The sequence below is a fragment of the Hypanus sabinus genome, unplaced genomic scaffold (genome assembly GCF_030144855.1).
Source record: "Hypanus sabinus isolate sHypSab1 unplaced genomic scaffold, sHypSab1.hap1 scaffold_812, whole genome shotgun sequence".
Taxonomy (NCBI): domain Eukaryota; kingdom Metazoa; phylum Chordata; class Chondrichthyes; order Myliobatiformes; family Dasyatidae; genus Hypanus; species Hypanus sabinus.
This window is the reverse complement of record NW_026781665.1, coordinates 106,174-128,678: the sequence shown is the minus strand read 5'-3', so window position 1 is coordinate 128,678 and position 22,505 is coordinate 106,174. Positions and strand designations below refer to the sequence as shown.

At 45.7% G+C, this 22,505-nt stretch overlaps 1 long non-coding RNA gene across 1 annotated transcript; it reads left to right on the top strand.

Annotated features, from left to right (window-relative positions):
• The first annotated feature begins 1,942 nt into the window (after window positions 1-1,942).
• Window positions 1,943-20,677, top strand: LOC132390244 (uncharacterized). The gene is made up of 4 exons (XR_009510831.1): window positions 1,943-2,456; window positions 7,442-7,966; window positions 15,081-15,218; window positions 16,030-20,677. It is a non-coding gene; the product is annotated as an uncharacterized LOC132390244 (long non-coding RNA).
• The last annotated feature ends 1,828 nt before the right edge of the window (window positions 20,678-22,505 follow it).

Sequence of the window (22,505 nt, the reverse complement as noted above, 5' to 3'; positions counted from 1 at the left end):
CTGCCTAGGCCTCCCGTCCCATGATCCTTTCCCTTCCCCAGCTCTGTATCCCTGTGGCCAATCACCTTTCCAGCTCTTAGCTTCATCCCACCCGCTCCGGTCTTCTCCTATCATTTCGCATTTCCGCCTCCCCCTCCTACTTTCAAATCTCTTAATATCTTTCCTTTCGGTTAGTCCTGACGAAATGTCTCGGCCCGAAACGTCGACAGTTCTTCTTCCTATAGATGCTGCCTGGCCTGCTGCGTTCCACTAGCATTTTGTGTGTGTTGCTTGAATTTCAGCATCTGCAGACTTCCTCATGTTTGCTCAGGGAATCAACGTGGTTTTGCTGGATGTGTTCAGTGGAAATTCTGGCCTTTTCTATGTTGAGTGTGGGATCAAAAACACATTAAACAGACAACAGATACGAAAACGCATCCATGGACTGTCTAAGCCCGGCTACGAGCGGAGGACGGTTGGCCGTATGGCTGGCAACCCCATCTTGTAAAATTCCAGTGCGACAAAAACGTCAGCTGAATCTCCATAGGCCTCATCCATGCGGTCGGAAGGACATTCCCCTGGAAGACGATTGAAGTCCTGAGATGAAAGGAGAAGCCATGTGCCCCCTGGGGTGGTTCACTACTACCATAACTGTGAGGCTTCCTCAGCCAACCCGGCCTCTCCCTGTCCAGTGTAGAGGACCCCTGTAGTTCCAATGGTGTCCCTGTCGTCTGGAATGTGTCAGTAGGCAGCATTCCTGTACGACTGGGCTTCGCAAACTTTTTTTAATGCCAAGGACCAATACCAGTAACCGTGGATCTCAGGTTGGGAACCGCTGCTCTCCGGACATCTCGATGTGATGGCAGGCCAAAAAGTTTCGGGCGTCTTTCCCCGAGTTGATGATCTTCCAGCAGCAATCGCTGTCTATTTTCCAGAGCATCCTGGGAACAGCCCGAGGATCAGTGAGCCTTCTGTCACACACAAACACACACAGCTGGGCTCAGACATACAACACTCTCACATTCCTCCCTTTGTGACACCCTACTTGCTCCGTAGCCCCCGGTATGAAGCTCAAACTGTTGCAACACCTGCCCTTTAAAATCATGGCTGAGGCTGTGTTGTGTCTGTTCACTGTTTGAGTTTGATATTAAATGAAGAGCATTGAATGGGAAGGAAGGTTTGAATAGAAGAATAAAGATCTCCTCTGAAGGTATATGGGGTCCTGGTGAGAGCGTACATGGAACACTGTGCACTGGTCTGGTCTCCCTCCTGGAGACAGCCTGTGGGATGAAGGGAATGAGGAGAAGGTTTCAGAGATTGATTTGGGGGGTGAGGTAGTGTCCTCAGAGAGATTACATTGACTGGGCCTGTCTCAAAATTGGAGAAATAAGAGGTGGTCTGAGTGAGACAGACACAGTCTCACAGGGTATTGACAGAGTGGGGCAGGAATGGCGTTTTTCTTCACTGGGTGTTGAATAAGGTCACAGACTCAGAATCCGATGTCGTCTGACAGGTCGCAGATGAGGAGTGCAGCGAATCTTTGGATTTTTTCCCCACAAGGTTTCTAAATTCACAAGGAATATTGAAGGGCGGAGCGAAGATGGGAACATTGCAAGAAAGTGTCCCTGAGGTCAAAGATCAGCCATTATCGGAGTGAAAGGCCGAACTGGCGCAACGGGCCGAAAGGCAACCCCTGCTACTGTTTCTTATTTCCTAAATCACGAGTTTACCTTTGCGCCTTGTTCTCCCTTGGCCTTCCGCCTGTCGGATTGCACAGGGGAGCGGTGAGAGCTCCGGAGATCCATCAGCAGCCGCTGCGGTTATTTCATGCTCTTGTTATTTTATCGGTGTTTCTCTGTTTTTGCACAGTTTGTTACCTTAAGCACTCTGGCTGATCTTTCACTGCCTGCTTCTGTTATCGTTACTATTCTACACTTTTTCTTAGTATGTCTGCAGGAAAATGCTTCTCCGGGTGGAACGTAGTGATTTATCTGTACTCTGATAATATTTACTTTGAAATTTGAGTTTCGGGGATTTTCCTTTAATTCTGGAAACAAACTGTGACTGACATCTCCAGCTCCCAATAGCAGCCCGTTCTCACACACACACAGCCAGTCAGCGATCACCGCTGGGAGAGGGATGCTTCCATTGGCTGAGGGGTGTCAGTGGGCGGGACGCTGTTTGGAACGGGACCGAGTGGGCCGGAGACCGGGAGCTGCGCCTCGGGTTTCGGCTGCACCACCGGCGGGTCGTGAATCCTTTCGAAGGCAGAGCTGAAGCGACCGGCGGAGATTCCGTGAGATGTTTCAGCTACACGGAGGCGCCCGGCCTTTCCCCGCCGAGGATCGGGGCCTGTTGTCCCTTCCTGCCGGGAGACGGGAGCTGCCCCGCAGCGGCTGCCGGTGGATCTCCGGAGCTCTCACCGCTCCCCTGTGCAATCCGAACGGCTGAAAACCAAGGGAGAACAAGGCGCAAAGGTAAACTCGTGCGTTAGAAAATAACCAACAGGAACATGTCTGGCCATTCGGCCCGTGGCGCCTATTCCATCCTTTCCACAGAATAGTCCTTTTTAAATCTTTTTCTAGATTTTAAACAAACATAAATGAAACATGAATACAAAGAGCTTGAGAGTACATAATTAATAGGTTAAGGTAAAAATACAAATAGATGATTATAACCTCCCAAACTCATGGTGGTTACAAAAAATGGAGAAAATAAGAACCCCTCCCCCCAAAAAAAATGAAAAAAATCCTAACCGACATGGGCCATTGCATTATATCAACTATACACAGTAGCGTCAATAACTCCGCACCTCCATCCAAATAATTAAGGACAATAAAAGTCAGGTTCAGGAAAAGTCAGTTTAGCTCATATGAAAATGTTGAATAAATGGTCTTCAAGTTTCTTCATATTTAACTGAAGGGTCAAAGACAACACTTGTAATTTTTTTCTAAACGTGAACAAGAAATAGTTTGAGAAAACCACTGAAATATCGTTGGAGGATTAATTTTTTTCCAATTCAATAGGATAGATCCTCTAGCCATTAATGTAACAAATGCAATTATCCGCCAAGCTGGGGGGGGGGGGTGGATAAACGACTATTATCCACCATTGGTAAACTGAAAATTGCAGTAAAAGGATGTGGTTGCAATTTGATATTCAGAACTGTTGAAATAATACCAAAAATATCTTTCCAATAATTTTGCAAACATGGGCAAGACCAGAACATGTAGGTCAATAAAGCGACTTCAGAATGACATCTGTGACAGGCTGGATTAACATAAGAATAAAATAGAGCGAGTTTATCCTTGGACATGTGAGCCCTATGAACAACCTGAAATTGTATCAGGCATGTTTAGCACAAATAAAAGAAGAATTGATTAATTGTAAAATGTTCTCCCACTGCCCTGTGAGTATAAGACAATGAAGTTCTTTTTCCCATTCCTTCTTAATTTTTTCTGATACTCCTGGCTGTATTTTCATGATCGTATTATAAATGATGGCTACTAAACCCTTCTGGCAAGGATTCAGAGCCTGAATTTTTTTCTGTAATGTCCATTGGACATAATTTCAGAAAAGACTAACATTCAAGAAATTTCAAACTTGCAAGTATCTTAAAAAAAATATGAGTTTCAGTCTGGATAGCGGTTCAAAGGACATAAAACTGTTATCTAAAAATAGATCACAAAAACATGTTATACCTTTTGTTTTCCATAACACAAAGGCTTGGTCCTTAAAAGAGGGCTGGACAAAAAGTTAGATATAATAGGGGTTGATAAGATAAACTTATTCAAGCTGAAGAATTTACGAAATTGAAAACATATTCTTACTGTATATTTAACTACAGGATTAGTTATTTGTTTATTTGGTTTAGATAAAGCAAAAGGAGGCAAAGATCCTAAAATAGAAAACAATGAGAAGTCTTGTACAGATTTACACTCCAAATTTACCCATTGTGGGCAAGGTACTACGACCAATTCTCGTGTCCAAGCTATTAACTATCGGATGTTAACTGCCCAGTAGTAAAATCTTGGGTTTGGCAAAGCCAAACCACCTTCCTACTTAATCTTCTGTAAATATTTCTTACTTAATCTAGGATTTTTATTCTGCCATATGTATGAAATATTTTGCAATCAATAATATCAAAAAAAGATTTAGGAATAAAAATTGGTAATGCTTCGATTAAATATAAAAATTTGGGTCATACTATCATCTTGATAGTATTAATTCGACCAACCAATGACAGAGATAATGGGGACCACCTGGTAACAAGTTGCTTGATTTGTTCAATTAAAGGTAAAAAATTAACTTTAAATAAACCCTTATGTTTCTTGCTAATTTTAATACCCAAATAAGTAAAATGATCTGTGACAACTTTAAATGGTAAGTGTTTATAAATTGGAACTTGCATATTTAATGGAAATAATGCACTCTTATTAAAATTCAGCTTGTAGCCAGAAAAGCTAACAAAACTGAGCAAGCAAGGATGAAATAGCAGGAATAGATCTCTCAGGGTCAGATATGTATAGTAGCAAATCATCAGCATATAATAATAACTTATAAGTCCCTTACCCACGGGTAATACCAAAAATATTAGGTGATTCACGAATGGCAACAGCTAAAGGTTCCAAAGCAATGTCAAATAATAGAGGACTTAAAGGGCAGCCTTGCCTCGTACCACGGGACAACTGAAAAAAAGGAGATCTTTGATTATTGGTAAGAAGTGAAGCCAAAGGTTTATAATACATTAATTTAATCCATGATATAAATTTCAAGCTAAAATTAAAATTCTGCAATGTATTAAATAAATATAGCCATTCAACTCTATCAAACGCTTTTTCAGCACCTAAAGAAATGGCATTCTAGTATTTTAGATGAAGAAGTATAAATTATATTAATTTATTTTCTAATGTTAAAAGATGTATACCAGATTTTAATAAATCCGGTCTGATCTTCAGAGATAATTTGAGGTAATACATTTTCTCATGTAGTGGCCAAAATTTTGGTAAAAATCTTAGAATCCGTATTCAGCAAGGATATTGGCCGATAGGATGCAAATTCAGTGGGGTCTTTATCTTTTTTAACAATTGGATTAATGGAGGCACCATAAAAAGATTGTGGTTATTTATCTACAGTTAACGCATCTTTAAAAATTTTACAAAGCTAAGGAGCGAGTATAGAAGAAAAGGACTTTAAACATTCAGCAGTTTAACCGTCCTGACCAGGGGCTTTACCTGAATTCATTGAAAAAGGGAGTGGGTTCCCCTTTCCAGACCCTGTCCGGGGACTTGTGCCACTCCTCAGGGTTATATATGGAACCTCTCGGACAGGGACAGGGAGTGGGTTCCCCTTGCCAGACCCTGCCCGTGGACTTGTGCCACCCCTCAGGGTTATATATGGAACCCCTCGAGCAGGGACAGGGAGTGGGTTCCCCTTTCCCAGGCAGATGCCCGAAGGTGACCGGGAGCCACCAGAGGGGCTGATGTAATACAAGCCACGGCACGGTGGGTCACTGAGGTAAGGGAACCCATTTGAATGACAGCCCGACTGCATGCGGATTTTGGTGAATTTACCCGATAACTACAGAAAAAAGGAGAATCCCTTGCGTACTTTCCAGCTCGTTTTAAGGATACATGTGAGTCCAATGCCGGCAAACCCCTGGACAGATCAGTGTGTCCAGCTGACAGTGCAGACTTTTCTAAACCTTCTCAGACCCAAGCCTGCCCACTCCTGTAAGTTAACTAATCTCAATTTACCGTGTCAGACCTGGCCCCAGAGTGACATAAATTCTGATGAATGTGGAGCGCAATTGACTCTTTAACGGGGCTGGGGAAAAGCGAGAGTGTGCACAGAGATCCGGTAGTGAGGAGATGGAGTTCGGGTCCCAACGAAGAACCCAGAACGGGTAACAGGATCGTGCGGACGGAGCGGATGAAGAGGACACTTGTCACACTGATACTCGACAGAGTACCACATTTACTCTCCACAATACCTTTGGTCCCGGATAGGACAGGCCAGAGGGGACGGATCACAGTGATACTCGACAGAGTACCACATTTACTCTCCACAATCCCTTTGGTCCCGGAGAGGGCAGGCCAGAGGGGACGGATCACAGTGATACTCGACAGAGTACCACATTTACTCTCCACAATCCCTCTGGTCCCGGATAGGGCAGGCCAGAGGGGACGGATCACAGTGATACTCGACAGAGTACCACATTTACTCTCCACAATACCTTTGGTCCCGGATAGGGCAGGCCAGAGGGGACGGTGATACGGGCGGCTGTGATCAGGCTCACCACACAGGCAGGCTCTTTTCTCACTGCTGTGATCAGGTAGAAGGTACAAGAGCCTCAGGACTCGCCCCTCCAGGGTCAGGAACAGTTACTACCCCTCAACCATCAGGCTGGGGAACAACACAGGACAACTGCACTCACCTGCTGTCATAGAGAGGCTCGCACAACAAATCATCGTACTGGGACTGTCTCAAAATGAGTGAAATAAGAGGTGGTTTGACAGAGACAGATCGCATTCCTGTCTCAGAATTAGAGAAATACAATCTCACAGGATATTTACAGCGGAAGGGCTGGAATGATGTTTCCCATAATGTGTGGAACCAGCGGGCACAGACTCAAAATCCGAGAACAATTCAGCAGGACTGAGATGAGGAGTAATTTCCTCACCCAGAGTGCAGTGAATCATTGCAATTATCTCCACAAGATTTCTAAATTGAATAGACATATCCAGGGGCTCAGCGGTGATGGGAAGTTGCAGGAAAGTGGTGCTGAGGTCAAAAGTCAAGCATGTTCTGAGTGAAGGGCAGAAGAGGCGCAAGGGGCCGAATGGCCACGCCTTCTCCATTTCTTATTTTCTGAAACACGAGTTTACCTTTGTGCCTCACTGTTTCTTATCCTGTCAGATTGAACGGGGAGCGCTGAGAGCACCGGACATCTATCGGCAGCCGCTGCGGTTATTTCATGTTCTCGTTGTTTATTTGCATTGGCGAAGTTTGTGGTCTTCTGCACTCTGGCTGATCTTTCAGTGATCCAGATATAGTTACCGTTCTGTAGCTTTGCTCTGTATGTTTGTAGGAGTTGTATGTGGCGACTTATATGTACTCTGTTAGTTTTTGGAATAGTCGCTTGGGGAATCTGAGGTGGAGGAGTATTTGGGGCTTATTTAAAACTATACATAGATATTATCCAAATAGTGTTTATTTGACGGGTTAATTCTGATATTGAAACTTACTGTTATGTTTGTGGTTTATAACCAGAGAATTCATTTCATCTGTTTTGGGATTGTGAATATGTTAAAACATTTTGGGTTGATGTTTGTCAATTTATAGATCAATATATTAATGTGGAATTTATTTTTTGTTTTGAAAATGTCTTATCTGGGTTTACTAGTAATGCCAAATCTTACAGGGATCATTTCTTTATCATAAATATTTTGTTAATTTACAGCAAATGTTATATCCATAAATGCAAACACAGCAATAAGAAACCTTGGAAACTTGTTTTGTTTCTGATATCAAACCTTGACTGACATATCCAGCAACCGGCAGCAGCCCGCCCTCGGACACACTCACAGCCAATCAGAGACCACCGCTGGGAGACTCTGGCCTCCATTGGCTGAGGAGTGTCAGTGGGCGGGACTCTGGGCGGACCGAAGTTTGGAACCGGGAACGAGTGGACCCGGTGAGAGACCCGAGATTGGGAGCAGCTCCCCGGGTAAAGGCTGCAACAGCCTCCGATGGCGGAGGTGAAGATTCGGGCGCAGATTCCGTGAGATGTTTCAGCCACACAGGGGGAGCCCGGTCTTTCCCCGCCGTGGATCGGGGCCTGTTGTCCGGAGTTTCCTCCCGGTCCTGTCTCCTGCTGCTGGGATACGGGAGCAGGCCCGCAGCGGCTGCCGATGGAACCCCGGTGTGTGAGCGCTCCCCTGTGCAAAAGGACAGGCTGAAGGTCAAGGGAGAACCAGGCGCAAAGGTAAACTCGGACTTTAGAAACAAATAAACGGACTTTCCGTCTTTTCCGCCTTTCACACAGAACATGCCTGATCTTTGACCTCAGCGCACTTTCGCGCAACGTTCCCAGCATCGCAGAGCCCTAAAATTTGTCCTTCAAATTTAGAAACCTTGTGGAGAAAATTCCAAAGTTTCACTGCCCTCTGGATGAGGAAATTCCTCCTCATTTCAGTCGTGCTGAGGTGTACTCGGATTCTGTGACCCCCCATTCCTCACCACAGCCAAAGGAAACATCATTTCTCCCTCAACACTGTCAATACCCTGTGAGACTCTGTCTGTCTCAGTCAGACGGCCTTTTATTTCTCTAATTTTGAGACAGGCCCGGTCAGTATAATCTCTCCGAGGACACTACCTCACCTCCTAAATCAATCTGGGAAATCTCTTCATTCCCTTCATCCCACAGGCTGACTCCGGGAGGGAGACCAGACCTGTGCACAGTGTTCCATGTACGCTCTCACCAGGACCCCATATACCTTCAGAGGAGATCTTTATTCTTCTATTCAAACCTTACTTCCCATTCAATGCTCTTCATTTAATATCGAACTCAAACAGTGAACAGACACAACGCAGCCTCAGCCATGAATTTAAAGGGCAGGTGTTGCAACAGTTTGAGCTTCATACCGGGGGCCACGGAGCAAGCAGGGGATCACAAAGGGAGGAATGTGGGAGTGTTGTATGTCTGAGCCCAGCTGTGTGTGTTTGTGTATCAGAATCAGGTTTAATATCAGTGGCGTATGTGGTGAAATTTGTTCCTTTGTGTCTGCAGTACATTGCAATACATAGTAATAAAAACTATAAATTAGAACAAGTATTTATAAAATTAAATTTGAAATGTAGTGGCAAACGTGAGGGAAAATACTGAGGAAGTATTCTAGAGTTCATTGTCCATTTACAAATCTGACGGTGGAGGGAAGAAGCTGTTCCTGAAACATTGAGTGTCTCTTCACGGTCCTGTACATCCTCCTTGATGGTAGCAATGAGCCGAAGGCATGTCCTGGGTGATGGGGGTCCGTAATGATGGATGCCACCTTTTTGTGGCCTCATCTTTTGAATGTGTCCTGGATGCTGTGGTGCCCATGAAGGAGCTGGCTGAGTTTACAACTTTCTGCAGCATTTTCCGATCCTGTGCAGTGGCCTCTCTACACCAGGCAGTGATGCAACCAGTTAGAATGCTCTCCACAGTACATCTGTAGAAATTTGCAAGTGTCTTTAGTGACAGACTGATTCCCCTCAGTCTCCAAATGAAATATAGCCGATGTTGAGCCTTCATTGTAACTGCATCAATATGTTGGGCCCAGGATAGTTCCTCAGAGATGTTGACAGGCAGGAAATGGAAACTGCTCACCCATTTCACTTCTGATCCCTCGATGAGGACTGGTGTGTGTTCCCTCGACTTCCCCTTCCTGAATCCACAATCAATTCCTTTGTCTTCATGATGCTGAGTGCAAGGTTGTTGCTGTGACACCACTCAACTTGCTGATCTATCTCACTCCTGTACTCCTCCTCATCACCGTCTGAAATTCCACCAACAATAGTTGTGTCATCAGCAAGTTTATAGATGAGCCTAGACACACAGACGTGGTGTAGAGAGTGCTGAGCACGCATTGTTGAGGTGTGCCGGTGTTGATTGTCAGCAAGGAGGAGATGTTATTTCTGATCCACACAAACTGGGGTCTCCTGGTGAGGATCCAGTTGCAGAAGGAGGTACAGAGGCCCAGGTTTTGGAGCTTGTTGATTACAATTGAGGGTCTGATTGTGTTGAACGCTGAGCTGTAATCAGCAGCCTGACTTGTGTATTGCTATTGTCCAGGTGATCTAAGGCTGAGTGGAGAGTCAGTGAGATTGCATCTGCTGTAGACAGATTGTGGTGATCGGCAAATTGCACTGGGTCCAGGTCCATGCACAGACAGGAGTTGATTCTAGTCAGGACCAACCCCCTCAAAGCTCTTCATCACAGCTGTGTGTCTGTGTGTGTGCGTGCACGCTTGAAACAGTGATCCCAGTTTGATTCAGGAATCTTTCCTGTAGCTGGGGTACCTCAGAAGAGGGGTCATTGTGATGGGACGATCCTTCTGATCAGAGCCAAATCATTTAGCCAGTCGATGCTGAACCTTTAGAAATTACAAAGCACATGTGTGTTTGAGAGAGTAATTTAAATGTAGAATTCAAAATTTACAAAGTAAGTTTATTATCGATTTTTACGCATGTCACCATGTTCAATCCTGAGATTTTTTTTCGGACAAACTCAGTAAATCAAAGAATCATGATTGAATCAATGAAAGCCCGAACCCAGCATTGTAGACAAAATACACTGTGCAAAAGACAACAAACTGTGCAAATACAAAAGAAAAAATAAATAAATAAATAAATAATTAGCATGAGCAGGTGATGAAGAATCCGTGAATGTGTCCATGGGTTATAGGAACAGTTCAGTGATGGAGCAATTGAATTTGAGTAAGATTATCTCCTCTGTTTGAAGAACCTGATGTTTGAAGGGTGATAACAGTTCCTGAACCTGGTGGTGTGGGTCCAGAGACTCCTGCACTTTCTTCCTGATGGCATCAGTGAGAAGAGATCATGTTTCACTTGGTGGGTTCCTAGATGATAGTTGTAGCTTTCCTATGACAGCGCACCAGAGAAAAGTGCGCAGTGGTGGGGAGGGTTTTACCCATGATGTACTGGGCCGTATCCACTACTTTCTGCAGGATTTTCCTTTCAAGCGCTTTGGTGTTTCCATACCAGGCCATGATGTAACCACTGAACATATTCTCCACACACACCTGCAGAAGTTAGTCAAGGTTGTAGATGTCATGCTGAATCTTTGCAAGCTTCTAAGGAAATGGAGATGTTGCTGTGCTTTCTTCGTAATTACACTTCCATGCTGGGTTCAAGACACATCCTGGAAAGTAATGCCATTGAGGAATTTAAGGTTGCTGACCCTCTCCGCCTTTGATCTCTGATGAGGACCGGCTCACAGATCTCCTGGTTCCTCCTCCTGAAGTCAATAATTAGCTCCTGGCTCTTGCTGATGTTAAATGAGAGATTGCTATAAGACCATCAGATATAGGAGCAGAATTAGGCCATTTGGCCCATCGAGTCTTCTCCGCTATTTCATTTTAGCGGATCCAATTTCCCTCTTGGCCCCAATCTCCTGCCTTCTTCTGGTAGCCCATCATGCCCTGACCAATCAAGAAACTATCAACCTCTGCCTTAAATGTACATGAAGATTTGGCCTCCACAGCTGCCTATGATTCACTATCCATAGATTCATTACTCTCTGGCTAAAGAAATTCCCCCTCATCTCCATTCTGAAGACACCCCTCTATTCTGAGGCTGTGTCCTTTGGTCTTAGACTGTCCCAAAATAGGAAACATCCTGTCCATATCCACTCTATTAATCCTTTCACTATTTGATATATTTCAATAAGGTCTGCTCTCATTCTTTTGAATTCCACTCAACACAGGCCCAGAGCCATCAAATACTCCTCATATGACAACATATTTAATTTGGGAATCATTTACGTGAACCTCTTTTGGATACTCTCCAGTTTCTGCACATCTTTTTCTCAGATACGGAGTCCAAAACTGCTCACAGTACTCCCAGTGAGGCCTCACCAGTGCTTACAAAAATTTCAACATTACATCCCTGCGTTTATATTCTATTCCTCTTGAAATGAATGCTGACATTACATTTGCCTTCTTCACCACAGACTCAATCTGCAAATTGACCTTTAGGAAGTATTTGGAAAATAGTCAGCCCTTTCATTTCTTCTACCAAAGTGCATGCTGATACCCTTTGCTGACACTGTATTCCATCTCTCACTTCTTCGCCCATTCTCCTCATCTGTTGAAGACCTTCCATAGTCTCTCTATTTCCTCAAAACGACCTGACCCTCAACCATCTTCATAGCACCTGTAAACTTTGCAGCAAGGTTATCAATATCATCATGCACATCAGTGACATTTAACAGAAAGAGTATCAGTCCCAACACAGACGACTGTGGAACCCACTCATCAAGAGGCTCCGTTTATACCCACTCTTTGCTTCCTCTCAGTCAGCCACGGCTTTGTCCATGCTGGAATCTTTCCGGTAATACCATGGGCTCGTGGGTTGTTAACGCAGTTTCGTGTGTGGCATCATGTCAGAAGCCGTCTGAAAATCCAGGTGAACATCATCAATCGATTCTCCTTTGTCTGTCCTGCTTGTTATTTCTTAAAATAATTTCTACAGGTTTGTCAGGCAAGGTTTTCCCTTCAGGAAACCATGCTGACTGTGGCCTATTTTATCTTGTGACACGGTACTCTCAGACCTCATCATTAATAATCGACTCCAACATCTTCCCAATCACTGCGGACAGACTAACTGGCCTATAGTTTCCTTTCTTCTGCCTCCCTCCCTTCTTGAAAAGTGGTGTGACATTGGCAATATTACATTCTTGAGGAACCATTCCGGAACATTGTGATTCCTGAATGTACATTACTAATGGGGCCACAATCTTTTTATCCACCTCTTTCAGAAAGCTGGGGTGTACACCATCTGGATTATCTAACTGGAAGGCCACTCTGGTTCTGGTAACTTTGTACACTTCTGGCTCCTGACACCCGGAAGTCCCACCATTATGCTGGTGTCTTCCTCTGTGAAGACAGACACAACATACTTTTTCAGTATGTCTACCATTTCTTTGTCTCCCGTCACTGCCTCTCCAGCATCGTTTTCCAGCCACCCGAGACTTTATATCAGATAAAAATTGGGATATGTGTGCTTTAATTGGACAAGAATGTTGCACCAACACACCAGACAAATCTGAAAATGTAACTCACCTGATGGACTATATTTGAGAGGCAGCAGATAGAATGAGAGAAGTGGGAGGGAGAGCAGTTCCACAATGATAATCCCTCAGGAAGCCGGTGGCCATTTGGGACTCTGGGACGATGGTGGGATACTGGTTTACATTGTACATTTCCCCAATGATAACCCCTCAGGAAGCCATTTTTGGAATCTGGATGAGAGAATACGGTTTTACATTATGGAATAACCATTAGAGTAATAATAATCAGATTATGATTATTTTACTCTTACATGTGACCGAAACGAGGAGACAGAAGGAATATTTTGTAAACGCTGTGTTTGAAGTCCCCTCCCATCCCTGGTGAGAATGGAGGTGAACTTACCCCCGGCAGGTAATAAAGAATAAAGCTGCTTGATGAAGAAACACTCAGTGTTGGGATTGTGTTCTGTGAGTCTCAGCAGAGAGATACTTGACAGGGGGTAAAGGGTGAAAGTTGCGGAGTTTATGGGGCACATGAGGGGATACCTCTTCACTCAGAGGGTCACAGGAGTGTGAAATGAGCTTCACCCACCCACAACGTCTGCCCCCGAATGAGGTGGAGCCCAAATGGCGGGTCCCTCAAATGAGCTGCTGCCAACCGGAGACCGGGGTCTTCGGGCTGGTTTGTTGCCGCCAGAGAACATGATGTGTCCCCTGGTGATGGACCCACTGTCGGTAGGTGTCGGCGATTGGGGGGGGGGGCAGTATTGTACTTGTACAGGTGGGTAGAGATATCTCAGAGCCAGTAGATGCCAGACAAGGGCTCGTCCTATATTCTGGGAGATCCTGGTACCAGTTGTAACGGGGTTTACCCAACGGTGCCGTCTGGGAGGTCAGGGACTGGGCCGTCTCCAGTGCCAGTACAGTCTCTCTCAGCTGAGCCTGGAGTGGGAGCAGGGACGGTTCCTGTTGGGTTACGGACATGAAGGTCCAAACCCGGGGAGACGCCATTGTCAAATTTCACCAAGAAACAATCAGGCCAAACAACTTCAGGCAGAACTGCTCAGGATGACAAACAGACATCAGTACACAGAAATGACAACTTTTAAAATCAGAAATAAACCGATGTAAAAACAAATTTAAAACCAGCTCCTTTGCCTGAGGATGGGTGGAATGGAAATGGTCCTGAGGCAAATGAGGTGGTTTCACACCGTCTGCACGACTCAGTCGCCCCATTGAAGGAGTGGCAGTGGCGATTGAGTTCGCACTGAGAGGGGGATTGGACACGGGGGAAAGGTCTGATGAGGGTCGGTTTGATTGCCGAGGGGATCTGCTGTCTTGTCTTGTGGACTGGCCACTCACGGCTTCCTCACCGGCTCAGACACTGAAAGCCCGTGTTTCCCTGCCCCCCCCCCCCCACCCCGGATCCAGGCAGTCTCGTCCCCCTGGGAGATGAAAGAGAAAGTAAATTCATCCGCTTACAACTGGACAATGATGTGTGTTAATTATTTGGAGAATGTAGATCAAACAATTAGTGAGGTTGTGGATGTCACCAAAACCGGTGTGTGGAGAAAGTGAGGGTTGTCTAAGGTTACAGTGGGATCGGGACCAGTTGGGAAAGTGGGCCGAGGAATTGCAGGTGGATCTTAGCTGTCACTCAGAAACAGTTCTTCAGGGGGTCAAAGACGACTGAGACACGAAAGAGAGCTTTTCTTGGGCTCTGGATTCAAACAGACAAGACTGGTGCACTCGTACCAAGGCAGAATATAAGTTGTTGCTCCGCCACCCTGAGGGTGCAGTCATCAATTAGGAGCAACCTCGCACCATCCTCCACAAGTCTGACTTACCAGTCAGCAAGCATTTTAATTCTTCATTCCCAGTCCTGTTCCGCCGTGTCGATCCATGGACTCCTCTTGTGCCAAGATGAGCTCCTCTCCCCGTGGAGGAGCAACACATTATATTCCGTCTGGGTACCCTCCAATCTGATGGCATGAACATCGATTTCCACTCAGGAGAACAAATTACCGTCACCCTCTTCTATGCCCCACTCTGACCTTGTACTTCTCACCTTCCTACACTGCTCCCGGGACCCTCCTCCTGCCCTCTCTCTGGTCCACCCTCCTCTCCTATCAGATTCTTTATTCTCCAGCCCACCCGTTCTTGACCTTCCCCACCCACCCGGCATCAAATTCCAGCTCGCCTCTTCCCCTCCCCCACCACATTTCTCTTCTGGCACCTTCCCCCGTGCTTCTCTGCCCTGCAGAAGGCTTTCTGCCAAAAAACGCCATTTTTTTATAATTTTCTATAGATGCTGCCTGAGGTGCTGAGTTCCTGCAGCGTTTTGTGTGAGTCGCTTTGGATTTCCAGCATTTGCAGACTTTCTCCTGTCAGTTCCAGAAATCGCCATCAGCGACCAGGCGATCACATGCGCATGCGTAAGGTCGCGGTGAGTTTCGCGCGTGCGCACGGTGCACAAAAGGCTCGGAGACTCGGCGGCAGGTTGGAGCGGGGATCCGGGCGGATTATTATCGGTACCGGCGTCCGAACCGCGACCGGCCACACCTTTCCTCCGCACCCCGGGTCAGTCCAAGTCCTTACCCCTCTCCCTACGAGGGCTCCGGGGAACTTCCTGGTGAGGAGCGAAGACGCTGGAGCCGTGGCGGATAGTTGGGTCTCTTCTTCGTGTAGGTTTCTGGGTAAAGAGGCAGCCATTGATGACAGGGCCAGCGTTTTCCCCGTTAGTCCGTAGGCCGTATTTGGAATCGCAGGGGGAGGGAAGGGGAGTAGATGGATCACTCGGGCACCGAGCACTGAGGAGCTGACCTTCCAGTCAATGAAAATGTCAATTTTTACTGTATGAAAAGAAGGAAACAAAATCCTTACATCAGCTTTAGTCCTTGTGGAAATCACCTTTGTTCCATCTTGATCTGGACCTTTCTACCTGTGAGAACTTGTTTAGTACCATTCGCTTTGGGTACATAATGATACCAATTACCTTTGGCCTGGGTAACAAGTGACCTGTAGCGTTCTCATCACAAATATGCCACACTCCAATGAGAACAAGGACTGCCCTCCCCATCATGTTCATTGGCATTGCCTCTGATGGGCTCTCCACCGTCAATCACCTGTGCGGAGGGGCAGAGTAATTTGAAACTCTCCAGGGTTTGCCATGTAACATCACATGCTCTTTGTAGTGCTGTCGTACACGACCAGAACTTGAAATAATACCAATGTTTTCTCTAATTTATTTTTCTCAGAACGTATGGACCGAGTATTTGTCTGAAAGTTAAATGTTTAAACATCATGAAAACAGCACGGCATCAACAAAACACCAGCTGTGCAGCAGCAAAGGCTCTCTGTGTGGGAACATTTCAGTTACTGCGCAGCTCGGAATAATATGGGACAGAGAATAATACTAATGGAAGGAATCAGCCTGAGCTAAGTCACAGATTGAAATTCCCATTCTCACACAGACAGGAATACTGTTGGGCAATTAGATGGACAGACCAGTTGCCGGCATCATGAGCAGTTGGAAGGAGAGTTTTTCCCCCAACTTGGGTTGATCCTCGCTGTAACAGTGTGATGTCAGAGTTCAGAAAGGAGATTAAAATTATTTCATAATATATCGGCTGTGAAAATTAATCAGATACAGGAGCAGAATGAGGTCGTTTGGCCCATCGAGTCTGCTCCACCATTTCATTACAGCTGATCCATTTCCAACTCAGCTGCACTCTCCTGCCTTCTCCCCATATCCCTTCCTGCCCTAACTAATCAAGAATCCATCACCCTCTTCCCAAAAATAGACCCAATTACTTGGACTCCAGAGCAACTCATAGCAGCAAATCCCACAGAGTCACCACGCTCCGGTTAAAGAAATTCCTCCTCATCTCCATTATGAAAGAACAAAGCTCGATTTTGATGCTGCGTCCTCTGGTTTTCGACTCCCCCACTCTTGTCAACATACTCTCCACATCCACTCTATCGAGACTTTTCAATGTTCGATAGATTTCAATGAGGGCCCCTTCATTATTCTGAACTCCAGTGAGTAGAGGCCCCGAGCCATCAAATGTTCTTCATCAGACAAACCTTATAAATCCTGAAATATTTTTGTAAACTTCCTTTGAACGCTCTGCAATGTAAGCACATCTGTTCTACTTAAGGGGCCTGAATCTGCTCTCAATAGTCCTAGTGAGGCCACACTTTAAATATACTCAACAATACATCCTTGCTTTTATATTCTCGTACTCCTCAACATTATTTCCTCTCCATTGAGAAAACAGTCTGCACTCTCATTGCCTCTAAATAAGTGGATGACTTCTCTGAATGATGACTTTCATTCATTGATGTCTTTTGTAAATCATTTTTACAGGTTAGAAATGGCAAAAATTGTGTCCGGGAACTTTAAACAGTCAGTTTGCTGTCTCTGCCCAGATATTTAAGGAGTTACTAGATATTTAGCAATGTATCACAGTTGATCCTTGGAGATGAAGAATTTTGTCATCACAGTTGGAAAAGTGCTTTGTGAAATGAAGTTTTCTGTTGTAACTCACTGAAATCCACTGGAACCGGTGAGCTGAGAACACACCAGCATTTGTTCACTGGAGATCAGTTCTTCAACTACATTGATTGTGCAAGGGATTTACTGCATCAGACATTTGACTTATGAATTGACAAAGAACCGTGGGAAGGGATTCACTCTTCACTCACTCATCTCACCTGCATGCACACCAGCGAGTTCACACTGGTGAGAAGCCGTTCACCTGCTCAGACTGTGGGAAGGGATTCGCTCATTCATCGCAACTGCAGAGACATCAGTCAATTCACACTGGGGAGAAATCATTCAGACTGTGAGGGGATTCAGTTGGTCATCTGAACTGAAGATAGTCACACTGGGGAGAGGCCATTCATCTGTTCAGACTGTGGGAAAGGGTTTATTCGGTCATCTCAACTAAGGTACATCAGCGAGTTCACACTGGGGAGAGGCCGTTTACCTGCTCAGTCAGTGGGAAAGGATTCACTCATTCATCTGTACTGAAGGTGCATCAGAGAATTCACACTGGGGAGAGTCCGTTCACCTGCTCAGACTGTGGGAAGAAATTCACTGACTTATCCAGGCTACAGGCCCACCAGCGAGTTCATACAGGAGAGAGGACGTTCACCTGTTCAGACTGTGGGAAGGCATTTACTCGGTCATCTCAAGTGATGGTACATGAGCGAGTCCACACAGGGGAGAGGCCATTCTCCTGCTCCCAATGTGGGAAGAGATTCTCTCAGTCCTCCCACCTTGTGACGCACTACCGAGTTCACATTGGGGAAACTATTTAAACAGGCAACAGGCTGCAGGCTGGATATTTCACCATCAGAGTTGCTGAATCAAGTTCAAAAGTGACTGTTGGTGCCGAACTCGGCAATTACTGCTGCTGTTTATCAAACCCAGTTCTGCACTCTGGTCACTGGGCGTGGGAGGCATTCCTCGGCTAATGTTCACGTTTAGTGGGACTGGAGTTTAATGGTTTGTATCTGTGATGCAAAAATCAGTTCTAATTTAAATCCTGTCCACACCTACAGAATCTCCTTTCTCTCCCAGAATATCATCTCTTATAACTGCCACAAGGCCAAAATGTACACTTCCCTATTAAGCTTCAGAGTGGACAGTGCTGCCGACCTTTCTGAACAGGTGAACGGCCTCTCTCCACTATGAACTCCCCACCCACTCAGCAGTATCCAACAAGGTGTTCTGCTGAGGAGAACGCCCACAGGACAGTCCTGCACTGTCTTCCTAATGACCCTTACCTCTGCTGGTGGTCACGCTTCTCCTGTCCGAAGCTTGTACTCTGGGTGTGGCCACCTCTTCAGATGTTTCATTGACAGTATCTTCAGGCTCCCGAATGATCCTGAGTACATCCAACTCTCTGAACCAGTCAGTCCGGCGCTGTGATTGGGTGCACTTCCTGCAAATAGTCATCGGAAAACTGTCAGATGTCCAGAGTTCCCACATCTGACTGGAGGAACATCCCATCCTGACTGCTCTGCACCAAAATACACCACTGTCTGAATGAATTAACATATGCAAGAAAATATCGAACGTGAATGGGTCAATGACAGTGGAAGTAGAGTGTTCAACTGTCTGTGTTTTTGCCATGAGGTCGAAGGAATAGAGGCTGCCATTTTGTGAAGCTGCTCTTTAACCCCCATTTTGTGAACTGATTGCTGTGGGATAACCTGATCAGATCAACTTTACACAAGAAGTTACTGGTGTTCCCATTGTAAGCCTGAAATCACTCTCACATAATCTGTGCATTATGTACACTGTCAGGTTTGCAGAAGCAATCTCGTTATCTCTGAACCTGAAGTCACTCTGAGATAAGGTGTGGATTACGTACAGTGGCAGTTCTGCAGAAGGAATCTCGATATTTCTGCTGAGAGTCTGAGCGACGCAGTGTGTCTGTTTGGAACCATAGTGGAGGAGAACAAAATAAATTACCTTTGGCATGATGTTGTGTAGCCCTTGGACTACATCCAATGGAAATCTGTTAGTCATCAGCCTGATGGACTTCAGCCAACAAGAATGAGATGCGTCCTCTGAACTGATAAGAGTTGTTTCAAATGTTTCAAATCATGCTTGTTTCAAAACAAGTAAAGAGTTTCAAATGCAAAGGTGTGATAACTCCTGAGACGAACTATCAGAAGGAAGATCCCCCAAGGAAGGGGCTGGAGAAGAAATGATGGATCATTTGGATACAGTGGAATCCCCTATTTCAGTGTTGTGGATTTGAGAAGTGGTCAGGGTGTGTATTAGTACAGAGGGAGCAGTGGAATTCATGTTTTAAGTTGTTAGCCTGGGGTCAACATAGTTACTTTGTTGTTTGTGCAGGAAAAATAAAATGCGAGCTGAGATTGATTACGAGTTGCCTGGTGAGTTTCCGAACTGATCTCAGTTGATGAACGGTGAACATATTTTCGCGTCCCGGGTGCACTCAAAAAGAAAGAAAAGTGGTCTGGGACCCTGGTGACGAGTTAAACCACACAGTAGGTTAGGATATTAAACTGTGAAAGGGGAAGGACAGGAATAACCCAGGGATTTAGTGGATTTCAGAGGTTACTTTCATCGTTAATTATTAAGGAAATGGTCAGAATATGAGGCGTGGTTAGAAAAGTTTGACAGCCAAGGTTCCGGGACTGTGGAGGAAGAATTGTGGAAAACAGTTAGTAAAAATAAATTAAAGAAATTACAAGGGATTAAAATTGTTATGATGGAATGTTTGTTGGATGATGTAACAGAAGTGAAGAGAGAAAATACTGAAACTGGCAGAGGAATTGTGTAAGTGTAGGGAAGAGTTAGAAATTCTGACGGAGCAGGTTCAGGGGAATTTGATCCACATGAGTCAGTTTCAGGCTCAGTGTGAAAGCGTTAACAAGAGAAAATGAGAAACCTGAAGAGGAGTATAAACAGGCGGATACAGAATTAGAGAAAGGAAAAGTCAGGGTCAGGATTTACGGCTGTTACGAATGTCATGAAGAAATCGGCAGCTGAGAAGAAAGGCTGCGCTGATCGCAAGTGTTTAAAACAGATGGAAAATCTGCAAAGTGAACTCTCAGCTCGGAGAGGAGTGATATGTGCGAGGACGGACGATGATGGTGATGCAGATTGGGGTGATTTAGCGTATGAAGAGACGCATGTCTCACACACCGGGTTGCTCTCTTCAGTCACCTGATTATGTAATCGTAGCCTTTGTCCAGGGGCAGATATGGTCAGGTAGTGCCCAACCTTTATAGAGAGTTTCAACCCTTAACCACTACATTGTCCAGCTGGTGGATCAGAAGTGAGGGCCAAGTCACTGCCCAACTGTTCCTGACCTCGAACTCAACCACTCTCTCCAGCTCCATACCCAGTAAGGGGCACTTTCTGCTCCCTCCCCCATCCTGCCAGCTGCTTGCTTCTTGCTCTTTTCATCAAGGCCCAGCACAGACAGCTACCTCCATGCTGGCCGTGCCGGGAACCCACTACAGTCGAGCTCCATGAGAAACAGCCACGTCTGCCATCCTTTGCCCCTGCACTCCGGGACTAATAGTATAAAAGCCAGGATTATTGGGGAAGTGGCCTGACTTCCAGCAGATTTTTCCGAAAGTGGGTGGAACCTTCAATACTCAGTGCCCCAATGGCGCCTGTTGTAATGGAGGGACTGCAGGACACATCAGAGCCGAGGGCGTGGGGCGTGTGTGATACGGTATTCCGTCCCTTTTGACTTGGCCCAATTGAGTGCTGGAACAGTGAATGAGAGATGATTCTCGGAAACTTTCCCGGTGCATTCAGCAGACAGGACAACTCACGGTTCATATGAAACAGAGGAAGTTAAGCTAACCCTTTTCTGTCTAACTTCAGCTTTCCCTTCAGCCCTGCCGGCGGAACAGGCACCCGCTCAGGAGACACTGGGTGATGTACAGAAGGTTCCATTAGAAGCTGCTGGACTAATAGAGGTGACAGTGGAGGTTTTGCATGACTGTAGACAGTGGAAATGGAGGAAGTTTTATATCTGTGACGAGGTTGTGGCCGGTTTTCTCGAGTGCTTTTGGTCCCACTTTGCATACGCAGAATTTGACTCCGTGACAGAGTAGGAACTGGCCGAGGAACTTGGTATCGCACAGTACGGAGAGCAGAAGGGCGTGTGAAATGATTGATCCGTTCAAATCCCACACATGCTGAAGCATGGGCTCTCAGAAGGATGATGTGAAAGAGGGAAAAGGGATTGAGGGAGAAAGGTACAGAGGAGGGTAAGGCGAAATAGGGTTCCCAAACGACCCTATCACAGAACAAGGTTTGCAGTGGCAGAATGAAGGGAGACGGGGTGCTGATCAGGATGAGCTGCCACCGAGCTCAAAAGCGCCGCCTAATGGCTGGGTTAGCAAACACGTGGTTGAAACACTGTTATGAGTACTGGATTCCCAAAGAAACGATGCAATTCTGGACACAAAGTTTATTTGCCGTTGATCGCCCACAACCCAGGTGGGTTGGGATTTGTCAGGATGTAACAATGGCCCATTGCCCCTGGAAGGACAACTGTGTTACGTACAATGCATTGCCCATAGTGCTGACGAAAAGCCACGACTTGTATCCAGAGTTACCTAGGGGGAGTCCAAATTGAACGTGTGTTCACCACATGGTTGGATGGTGCAGCTGGACCGCTTGTAGAAACTAAAGTAGGAATCCGCCCCATAAACTTTATTTGGAATGCCGGAGACTCTTGAACCACCCTAAACATGGCCACGTTCAATGCAACACTCTGGGAAAGAGAAGATACGGGACTGAACCGAGGGGATAAATTGAACTCGACGTCTGTGGATATGTATATAGTCAGGCAGGGTCAGGCGGAGACAACGAGTCGATCGACACAGAGACACAGAAACACGCTACACAGAACTGCACTTTCTTATCCGCCTCTCCAGCGCTCCGCCGTATTCTTTAACACATACGTGGTGATATGATTGAAACATACTCATCCCCCTACTAGAATTTATGATCATGTATTATGGTTAAGGGTGGGTCCCGGACGAGCACCGAAATGTTCTGACTGTCACTAAGTCTCTGAAGATGCGGGGGGATTTTGTGGATATGGAAGTGTTTATTCACCATCACAAGCAGATCTTTACCTGGCGACCCCCTCGTTAGAGTCCCACAAACACAAACTAATCCAAGTGTGTGTACTCTCGAGGAGAATGGTAACAGTAGGTGATA